Consider the following 12,893-nt stretch of genomic DNA (forward strand, 5'->3'; position numbering starts at 1 on the left):
TTAGGGTTCATTTGTTCCTGAGAAGCGGGCTTGCCTCCTAGATAACAAGTCACAAGTGCGCTCCCTCTAATGTTTAAGCCTTGATCCGCTCTGATGTTTGATAACATATGGAAATAACTTGTAAATACTCTAATAATTTTAACAATAATAATTAATTCAACAAAAAGACAATCACAATAGCAACAATGAAAACAACAATAGAAACAACAGCAATAGCAGCAAAAGCAACAAAAACAGGGAAGTTATAAAACAGACTCATGGCACCTAACACAAAAAACTGTAAGCAAAAATGTTTACCTATAATTCATTATTTTATTATAAAAATAAGTTCAAATTATACCCAGCTGAAAATAGAGGAAAGAACAATGGAGTGGTTAACTGTATAAGTATTATGTGAAAATAATCTTATTTATTATTAAGTATCTCAATTTTATAATCATACAAAATATAAAAGGTAAATATAATTGAGTATGAGTAGACTTATTATTTTTCTGCATTGTTAAGGCAAGTGTACTTACATATTTCATGTAGTGTGTAACCTTTTGAAAGAATTGTCAGTATGATTTTAAGAAATCGTTAGTTCACATTCAATAATCATGCAATTATAAGTAAACATTGAGATATTTTGGTCTCATTCAATATGTTTGGAAATCGAAACTAGAAAATAAGCTAAATAAAGCATTGTTAGATAAAGAAGAAATGACTTAGCAAATTGCTTTCATTTATCTACTGTGTACATTAATTCACTTGTAATAATATGTTAAGTTTCCTTTGATATCCAGAAAAAAGGATAAAGTGTGTAAGTGCTCCTGGCATTTCATTAACACTTCCATTATTATATTTTCATCTAGTATAATCACAATACTCTTGTGCCCTTATAAACCTCCATATAAGCCCAGATGCATAGTATTAAAGATCAGCTTCTTTCTTTATCCCAAATTATATTCATCCTCTTCTCGTAAATTAAACAGAAAATTCCCACCGTCTCCAACATCTGATCCTCAGTTCATCATTTAACATTTTATTTGGTTTAATCACGCGAAAGTCTTTTTTTTCTAACATTAAGCAATCATCTAACAACGGCAGTCATTTTAAAATGCGTTAGATATTGTAAGCACTAAATGTTTCTCTAATTTTACGATTGATTCAACAAAATTGTTATCGTAATCTTTCCTCGCAACTAAAATATTTATTGAAAATGGTGTTTTCGGCATTTAAGTATTGTTCGGATGTACTTACATCTGGGTCAATGTCAGTTAAACAGGATGCCATAAAATAAATACTTTGTTGAATTCTAGGGGGTAGCAGTAATAGTGTTGGAAACAATCGAAGGTTTGGATAATTTTATGACTGATCTTTCTGATCCGGAAGTAAATGCCGAGAGAGTCCCGGTAGAAAAGTACTTATAATTAATGTAGATTAAGAATTGATTTTTCTTGAGTCAATTGGTGCCACCACTTTCATCCATAGGAATTTCTGCTCTTTCTTCGCATTGCCAGTGACATTTTTTAATTTAAAGATAAGGGAAAACAGATGAGAGAAATATGGTAAAGATGGTATCAGCGGACAATAAATAAAAAACGTACTGGCTTTATGTTAAGATTCTTAGGAATTTAAACTAATTAATCTTTCCTATACTACGAACTAAACGCAATTAAATCCTTTCTACTCGTAAAATTTTCCATCAAGCACAATAAAACATTACATGTTCAAAGATCACTGACAGATTTCAGCAAAATGGTTAATCAATTAATGGACTTAAGCTTTAAATTGTGATCCCGCACAATACGCTCTAGTTTTATTCACACTGTAATCACTTAGTGCTTACATAAGTTGGTTAATTATTTCAACAAAAATTTGAATAATTGGTTTTCTAACTCAGTCATTGATTTCATCAGAAGCGTTCTTTAAATTAAAACGTTTCGAGTGTTGGATTTTCAAAGTAGAATAGTGTTCTTTATAAAATAATTTAAAAAATCATACACATAAAAACTAATAAATTAATATATTTAGCCTTATTCTAATGTTTTTTGTAGCACTGTTTTATCTCATGCGTTTTCGCAATTTGGTCGATTGATTACACAAAATAATCTGCACAATGGTATTTTTAAACATTTATAGCGTTTAGAAAAATGATTTGATTTTTTTAAATCTATCCATTTAATAATTATTCAAAGTAGAATGGAAAATGTTATTCAATATTTTTAAACATTGTTTGTCCTTAAACATACAAATTTATAGACTATCAAATCAACTCAAAATATTCTTTTTTCAAAAGGCAATGCCGCTCAAACAATGGTACAAAATTGAAAACTATCTATCATGTTGATATCTATTATTATAACATTTCAGATTTCAAAAACACCGATTTTGAGTAATCGGTTTCGGTTTCAGGTGTTAAGAAATGACAATTTTCTTAAGTTAATTACAGCTATCAAAAATCATGCAGTTTCTTGTAAATTGTAACACGTATGTTGATACCATTTGATTCTTCCAAGAAAACATTGACAAGTGTAAGAAGTCCAATTGCGAACACAATACATATCAATTGCTGTATGACTAATAGTCCCTTCAAAGAATTTAATAACAATTTGTTCAAACAAGAGGTCTTGTTAAATTACTTCAAAGAAGCTGTCCCTTTTTTTCAAATAAAAACAAAACATAATATAAACTTTCTTTAAATGTGTACATTTTAAATGTTTATTTATCCTCAAATAATTTATTACTTAAAATCAATTCTATTGAACCACTGTATGTTTGCATTCTTTATATTTCGACAGGTATTCCATGCAATGCCATCGTGTTATCGGAATCTTTTATTTCTGCTGACAACATTTACAGCGACTCCGGTTATTAATATCATGTATTATAACGTTGGCGTAAGTGTATGTTCATCAAAACATTGAACAGGTTAATACAAGTGTATCCCAAATGTGTATATATAGGGGCGTTGGAAGCTCCGGTTAGTAAACTTGCCTTTCATAGTTATGTACAGGCATATACTGACATTATTGAGATGTTGCAAAGCATTCACTGTCTTGTACTATCACTTGTATGAGATACATGAGACCCGTACAAGAAAAGTTAAAATGTATGCTGATCGACTCTCGCATATAACCCTTTGGAATTCCTTTTTATTTTGTAGATATGATTTCTGTACCGAGGCCTGAATAACGGCAATCAAATGTTTTCTTGATATTGAATAGACGCTTAAACGTATACGAAGTGAACATACCTTGATGACGTAGCACTAAAAAAGACCTTTATATTGTAATCCTACTGCCGTGTCACAATTAATCAAATAGTGACAAGACGAAGACCGAAAGTTGCAACGCAGTGTTGCATTAAATTTATGCCTAATTTAATATTGCCTAAAATTGGTCTTATTTCTTAACCGCTGTATACTACAATTAGTCCAATCAGAGATTGGTTTTAACATGTCGTTCGACGATAATGTCCGTTGATGACGCATGAATACTGCTTAATACTGATATGTTCAAATTATTTTTAAAATAAACACTTTCGGAACGATGCTAAATAATTAAATGTTTACGAGCATAAAGACTTTTTCTCGTATATTCAATATGGACATGCCGCGTTTAAGAAAACCTTTTAACTTAAAGCATTAGATATCTCTTTTTTCAAATTTTCCATAGGAAGTTGTTACACCCAGTAGTTGATACTCAACGGTAAAAATTACCGTTGTATAAAGAACAATGTATCTGTATCAAATGTTGTGTTAACACCTTGTTTTATCACTATTCAACCAACTGTTACAGCTAGTGGACCCGCAATATGAGTTATCGAAATGAAGTGGAATGAGTATTTGCCAGTTGCTGACTGCGTTGTTAGTACAAATAAATAAAAACAACTCAATTTGACAACATTTGTCACCAAAATTAAATACGTGAGAGAGTCCCGGTACGAATAATTTAAAAGAAGTGTCCGCAAATAATTTTGCATTGACCTTTCTCTTCATACTGACACTGATTTAATTTGTGTATCTGTAAAAGAGGGAGAAATATGCATAATAATATGTGAAGGCGTATAAACGGTGTCCATGTAAGGATATTACAATTTCAAAACTTATTATCATATAATTTCAATATGGATTGTATATCATTTACACAGTTCTTTATTTACTCTAGCATTTTCTAATTATGTCTCTGAGACTCATTTAATATTATACACTCCGTTCATCTGTGTTGATAAATATAGTATTTTGATTTCTTCCCATATTTAAAAGAACAACATTCCTGTACCGGTGTCTTTATTTGGGCTAATTTTTACAAAAAAAGAGAGATAACAGAGAGTATATTTTATGTTCAATCATTTGTGTTTTTAGCCGAGTGTATATAGAGTTAGTTCACATTAAAACATGTACATTTCTAATCCTTTGAACTCTAAATTGTTGGACAGTGTATCATTCTATATTTTTTTCTGTTTAACGAAACGTTTAGATCAGCAAGAGTATAATCAGTAGAAGCAACGGTAGATTATATCACATGGGTTTCTCCTTTAGACAAAGAGATAGAACACCGATTGCGCAATCCTGACACGAAAATACATATATAACGTACCTCTATTAACCAGAAGACATATATTACACGATGTTAATCATTAAAATAAAATAAAATAAAAAGTGGTCGGAGTTGAAACTTATGACTCTTCATTGAACTGGATATTTATTTGCGCACAGCATTGCACACAACATGATTTTACGAAGGCAAATTCATAATTTGGATGTTTGCGAACGGGTGTCCAAATGTGACAATATTTATTTTTTAATACATAACTCAATACTGTGTAGATTTCGGTTTTTCAAGAGGTATTTGTTTTATATTGGCATTCTATAAATAAAACATGTTATACATTGTTTATTTAATTTATATTTTGGGAAAAGCAAATTTTGTGTTCAACTCATTGTCAATATATAATATATAGATTGAAGATAATCGAGAGTAACCCCTGTAGATAAAAGTATAATCTACATAGAGTACTCAAATAACAATGGACGAAGTTACATACTGTTTTAAATATCGTGATATGAAACAAATGGGTTGCTGGTTTAAAGTTCATCGTTATGTTATGAAACATTCTTTGGGTAACGGTCGCAATTTAGTAATATTATTTTAATACGCAATGTGTAAGCACGCATAATATGACCTCCCTTAACAACACATCTGCAACCCATTCATATCACGATTCTTAAAATCTTTTAACCTGTTATATTGCAAATATTGTACTCAATGCAAGTTATTCAACAAAGGTGTTACTATGGACTGTCCATTGTTTAAAAAAGACGATTCAGTCTTAAACGAGCAGGTATTTAGTAAAAACATATTGTATGGAGTACACAGTGAACAATGATGACGTGACACAAATATTTCCACAACTGCAAACATAAACAACGTAATAAGCCGTTGCCCTGTATGGATTATGAGGCCCAAATGCAACTAGATTCATGATTCCTGGAAATAAATGTCGTTAACAGAAAACCCTTGTACCGGCTGCTTCATCCTAACTGTAAACTAGTGTTTATGCTTTAATCTGTTTATTTACGACTTTGCGCTTTGACTATATCATTAATGGTTCGAAGACAAAAGTCCACAAATACTGATTTGTAATATCATACCTTACATAAATGTGGCCCTTCTTTGTATCTTTAAAGTCCATTGGCTTATGATTTTGGTATTAGTGATTTGTATATAAAGATATTGATATTTATTAAAAACCGTTTTAAAGTTACATTGTTTTAATTATGTAAATTCGATAATGCCAGTATATGGAACTAGTTACGTTTTCTGCACATTGCATGCTCTTTTTTAAGGTTTTGAGTTTGGGAAAAGAATGAAATAGCAAAGTTATTGTCATATTCCTCACGGATTGATATATTTGGTGCAAGGTCATTCAGAGGTTAAAGAAAAACCTGTTTTGTGACTCGTATTTCCAAATCAGTCAGACGGCGTTTTTTGTAAGTGTTCGCGTCTCATTAATGTCATGTGTTTGAGAGAGAAATGGCCAATACTGACAAGACAAGTAAAAAGAAATAACATTTATGCCAAGTGTTTTAATGAAAGTCAAAACAAAGCAATGACGGCGTCGTTAAATGGGAACGTTTTTCAATAATCAATTCCTCAAAAAAGGCAACGTTACCCAGAAAAGTAATTTACACAAATACTGCATGTTTGAATAACAATTATGGCTTGTCCATCATGGTAGTCTTGGTCATAAGTAACACCAAAACAGTCTATGATATACCAATTCTGACCAGCATTGAGTCTATATATACTTGCCACTTTGTTTTAACGTCATATTTTAAACAGAAACATAAGATGCGTTATTATTTCGGATAATTTTCTGGCCGACTACGTGGAGTTTCACAAATTCCAGAAGCTGTACAATGCGATAAAAGTAAATGCATTATTACCACGCATTGAGAGTTCGTATACGGCATATGTTTAATTTACCTCAAACCTTGCTGATATTTACGCGTAAACGTGTGACAGTCAATATAAAAAATAAAACCACATCACATCTTAGTGTGAAAGCGTTGTACTTTTGTATCCGGCTTAAACGTGTCTGAATAAAAATACATCAAAATTATGTTCACATATAAAGTAAAGTGGTCTGGACACGCTGTGATATTTCATGCTGGAAGCACTACTGGAACTAAGATAGTGTTTGTGTTTTGATGGAATTGGATGACATTTCTACAACAAATGTATGTTTGTATAACATATTTGGTAATATTTTGAACAATCGCCGCTCCTGGAAATATAATTTTATTTCTCGAAGTCTGCAATTTGTGTATTTTTGCATGAAATATTTTGTCATACCTTATCCATCGCCTCTCTTGGAAACAACATTTTATTTCAAGTCCTTTTTTCCTTTTATTTCAAGCCGCTTTCTTTTCTCAAGACCAGGCTCTCTAGTTTTAATAAAAAACAAGATAAAAAGAATTGTGATTTATATAATTATGCCGTTGAGTACAAATCAACAATTTGAGTAGTGTCATAAACAATACACATGGAAATATACCACATTTTAAAAACGTCATATATTAAACAGAAACGTAAGGTGGGAAGTTCAGCAATTTTTAGTGCGGAAACCATTGGGTTACACTTTTTTCACAGATGCAGTGAAATACGTTTACATATTAATGATAACCTTGTTAAAAGACCCAGAATTCAATGCCTTTTCGACACTTTTCGAGATGCAACCAACGTCGCAGTACAACAAAGACAGAGATCATAATACATTTAAAAATATATTCATTCAAGAAGCACTCTTACTCACAAATAAGCAGTTCCACGATTTATACAATTGCTGACCGAAAAGGATGAATGGATATCATGGTTCTTATGGAAAAAAACTGTGTTGTATTTTGAAAGAAAGGTGACGCAAACACGATATTTCTACCCTACGAGACGATATTTGATCACTTTAAGGACCCAACAGTCATTTAATATTTATGAGTTCTAGCTTTAAGATACAAGGTAGCAATCTTGATATCTATAATTAATATTTTCCATAAATGCATTATTAAGTAAGTAATTAAAGGTTGATCACTCAACATGTATGTTTGTTATTTACGAGTATCACTTAAATAAATGTTGGTAGTCACAACATTAAAATAGTCAGCGAAATGGTTCACTGCTTTTTTCTTGGTTCACGAGTTCTCATTAACACATGTGCACCATAATTATAAATGATATCAAAGTCAAACATACAAGCCTTATCAATAAGTGCTCGTAGTCCCTGTTTCTGTTTAAGATTGCACTTAAATGCTAATAGATTGGTTATGGATTTGCCGCATACCGCGAGTATCATATATGTTTATCTCGTGTCACAATATGAATAAGTTTAGGCTCTTTAGCGATGTTCCCATAAGTAGCCAAGGAGTATATTCCCTTAATCTTATAAGAGATTCACAACGGATATACACAACTTCTGAAGAGGCTTTTTTAGGCGTTTGCTTTATGTTTCGACATACATGTACATTTGGTATATTTGGAGATAGATATATTCTTTGATTTATTGAAAACAGAATAACGCACAGCAAGTTTACACAAAGAAACGTGGTTCAAACTCAAAACTTGACTAGTCTTATATAATATATAAATCATGACCTTGGTATTAGTTATTTCATTAAATCTGCAAGTTCTAAAAATAAATGATCAAAATGTGCCAACATTACCGCTATTATCGATTCTTACCTACGGTCTCTAAGAAACCAGGGAAACAACCGATCGTCGTCATTCGGCAACTTAAATAAGCTTCGTCCATCAAAACCAACAATGAACAAGTTAAATCACACGAATGGTGGCGTGTCTGAAAGAACATATGACAGCAACTGTTCGTCTTCTGATTAACAATTTAACAGCGATCGTCATCACGTACGATAAGTTGCCGATGTTGGCAGTGCCCTTGGCAATATTTAAATCTAGTGGTAAATGCTATTTTGCAAGAAATCCTGGTTATAAGAACATGCGCAAGCATCGGTAGACGAACAATCCCTGTTTAGTGTCATAAGTCTAGATCTCAAACGACAATGAAATAGAGGCACAAACGTACAAACATGAAATGCACAAATACTTATATCACAAACAGAACACACACGCATAGAAATAGCATAACCGATGCATACCATTTTCAAAAACGATCGCAACACGATTCCTTGAAAAACTTATTATATGTTAATATATAACTATATATGATATCTTCAGTTGCATTTTCTTGTGTTCAAATTAATGCCGGCTCTGATTGTTGGGATTCTGATTATTTCGCTATTATTATAAATGCTGGGAACCATGTGACATTAAGTACTCGTAAGATAGATTAACCCCAAGTAGAGTTATGTTACGCTAACCATTCAAGGGCAATTACACAACAAATTAGCTTTTCTGTATTGTGGCGTTGTTAACCGTCTTTGAGGGTATTTAAGGCCAGAGAGGGTTGTGGTTACGTAGTTGATTTGTTTGTTGATACTTGGCTGAGAGCTTGGCCAACTGTCGATCAAACGGTGACTAGTACTTACTTATGTACAATGATCAAGAGCAGGTGGAGTTTTTGCATGTTTCTTAATTTCCTATAACAATAGTTTTCTTTTCGAATGCATGCTTACATGTAAATAAATAAATGCATATATAATTATTTAATCCCACATTATAGTTTACACCAGCTAAGTGAAATGTTTGATATGTTGTTTTGTCATCTATTAGTAGAATGTAAAAAGAGTGAAAATACATTATTTACAGTACGAATCACATTGCGTGATGTTAACCGTTAGCCTTACTGAAACCCACAAAGAAGCAACATGTTTTTCGTCATAGTATACGTCTACTATGAACAACACTGTCAAATTTAATGGGCATGCGAGTAGCGATACATCTCAGGTTTGTTCATTTATGGTAACATTACTGGTGAGTATATAAATGATTCCATTAGGCCTCCATTTAAACTTCTTATAATGCCCCTGCATGTTAGAGAAACGTGTTGTTAAAAAAGATAAAGTTCCTTATATAAAGTATGTTCCCTTAAAATGTAAACGTATAACAGTTATTTGAATTTAAATATTTCGAACTTTCGCTACAATTATGATTTGTGTATATATATAGTGTTTTATAACAACTCGAAGGTCGCGGGATCGAATGCTGATGCTGACAGGAACGTTTTGGTGTATATTTATTTCAGTTTTTATTAATTATTTTTAGATTTCGAACACATATAATATTACTGTCATGCTTGTATCAATGATTGACTCGGAAGCAATACCGCCGCATACTTATTTATTTTTTCTACTGTCGATAATAATTATACAGTTACGAATCACTGCAACACACACGAACAGTTATGCAATTACATAATTCACTGTTTAATTAAATATCATGGTCAATATGTATCTAATAAGTATATTTACCCAATGAAATGTAACTTTCCCTGGCTTGATTGGTATGATTCTGTAGTTCGGTGTTCTCACAGACGTAATTCAATAAGTAATTGCCTTCCTTATGAGAGTCGTGTCCAAATTACCGATGAGGATTTTGTGTGTTTATAGGTTTTTGAGACAAAGCAAAAATGGACGTGTTCTCGAGCGGTGGTGGATTGTCATATTTTGTTGTATGAAAAAAAAATAATGTACTTGAATATAATGTTTAATTATGTAAAATACATATCCACTTATTTATTGCTACTGCGTATTCTTGACAGGTATCTTAAAATCGACTAGAAATATGTCTGAAGCAGGATTGGTTATACGTTACATCAACAATCTAAACAAAATCATTAGTTATCTACTACTCCCAACGTATATTCTCCAAGTGGTCAATGCGAAAGACATCTAAGCAAATTCAGCAATAGTTGGTAATATGGAATGCGTTAACTCCGATAAAACATTTTCGTTGAAACATTCTAGAAAAACATTACGTTGATTAGCAATGTTAGCAGGACCTAAATACATTCATACAGGCAGACAAATTGAACCTTGATATTTTTAGAATACAGAGACAGTAGATAAAAAAGATCTCCGGTGAGGAAGATTTTTTGGCGGGAGTTGATTTACGAAACACAACAAAGTTGTTATTTTTTAAATAACACGAATATTATCAAACAAGGTTAGTTCTATATTAAATATTTACATCTGAAACTTGCTTTTGATCCGAAACAGATATCAAGTATATTTAAGACCGAATAAAACTATATGTGAATTGCAGAATTTCCTACTCATGTTGTGAGCTGTAGCGTATTCCTTAGTGCTTTATTCTGTATATTTAACCTGTCTGGTTTATGCCAATTTTATAATTCGCAGTTTGTTTTTCTTCGCAGGATAGCGTTTACATTAAATTTAACTGACAATCATGGACATGGCAGACAGAACGGTTTGAAACTAAATGACGGGGGATCGACATCGGAAGGTTTTAACCCGTTATCGAAATATTAGCATTGAAGTATTGTTACTGATGCAACGCAAGCTATTGGATTAAATAAGTATTCCTATACCGTAGAGTAAAACATCAATGGGAAGTCAAATATGGGTTTTTTTGTACTATATACTATTAAACTATGTCACGCACTACTTTCTATTTTCTACTATTTATCCAATTTAAACGCCGTTTCACAAAACTTAAGCCTAACAGCCTACACAAATGAACAATTGATACATTACAGATATATTTCAAATATCGTGATACAAATTCAATGGGTAAATGGGCCTTATTAGTCTAGTTTGATGATACTTACTTTTAAATTGAAATTCATATAACAAAAGTAATTCCATTTCGATTCCATGTTGTTATTTCAGTTATAGTTCGAAAGATTCGAAAAATGCTTTAAACTCTTATTGAGCAACAGTGAAAAAAGTCACCAAAAATTTACTCCCGTTTTGGGTTCTTTAAAAAACTGTTCGCAAAAGTCATTGGGTCCAAACTTCTTTTGGTTAAATGATTACTTACTATGTTTTCAATAAGAAATAAATACATATTCTAAATATATCTTATTAACTTTTTGTACCTAACTTTTTTGATACAAATAAAGATATCTTTCTTGGCTGTCTTTCTCTAGTTGAGAAAAGGGCAATGTTTTTTACAACATAAACGCTGTATTAACATGTATTAAGTTAGTGGAACGCTGCAAACTGTCTGACATTTTTAGGCCTTTCACCGTTACTTCAGCGGCAAAATAATTATTTGATAAAGCAATGTTCGTTGAAAGAATAATTAATGACAGTAAAAATAGCTTCGCAAAACGGCTGCATTTGTGAAACATTAAATTCAATACAATATGAGTAAACTTGAGCTTGAACTTGAAACATGTCAGAAACTTGATTCAGTGTTGTTGGTTTCGTACTCTACTTAGATGACATTGCAACTTTGTTTCTACTGACTATCCATTGTGTTAACAAAGACTTCAATTCTGAAACTATTGGACAGTTCATTTATTAATTAAGAAGTAACGACTGTTACACAGAACGCTTACCTATGGAGAGTACAAAAAATAATGATGAGGTCACAGACATTTTAATAGACGATAATCAGCTGCAAATATTATGCAGATTAGCGAACGTAGCCTCTGCCCCGAAATGATATAATTGAGGTTTTATGTTTAAACTTTTGGCTACTGAGCTTGTTTCTGTAGTTTTTCACATAAGTTACCATAAGACTCAGGACCTATGAATACAGGACATTCTTTTACAGATTTATTAAACCGATGTTTTCAAAAAACAAACATTTACGAGTATATCTAATTGTCAATGTCAATGTCATCTTATTGACATTTACTGACATCTTATCGATCTTCACTGACATCTTAATGATATTCACTGTCATCTTGTTGACATCTACTGACATATTATTGACATTCACTGACATCTTAATGACATTCACTGACATCTTATTGACATCTACTGACATTTTAATTATATTCACTGTCATCTTATTGACATTCACTAATATATTAATGACATTCACTGTCATCTTATTGACATCTTCTGACAACTTATTGACATTCACTGACATATTTTTTACATTTCCTGACATCTTGTTGACATTTACTGTCATAGTATTGAATTCACTGACATCTTAATGGCATTCTCTGTCATCTAATTGACATCTACTGATATCTTTATTACGTTCAATGTCAAATTATTCACATTCACTGACATCTTATTCACATTCACTGACATCTTATTTTGTTCGCCTGACATCGTATTCACATTCACTGACATCTTATTGACATTCAATGACATAATATTGACATTCATTGACATCTTATTGACATTCAATAACATCATATTGACAATCACTGACTTCTTATTGACATTCACTGTCATCTTATTGACATTAACTGTCATCTTATTGACATTCACTACATTCACTGACATCTCATTGACATTC

The sequence above is a fragment of the Mya arenaria genome, chromosome 12 (genome assembly GCF_026914265.1).
Source record: "Mya arenaria isolate MELC-2E11 chromosome 12, ASM2691426v1".
Taxonomy (NCBI): domain Eukaryota; kingdom Metazoa; phylum Mollusca; class Bivalvia; order Myida; family Myidae; genus Mya; species Mya arenaria.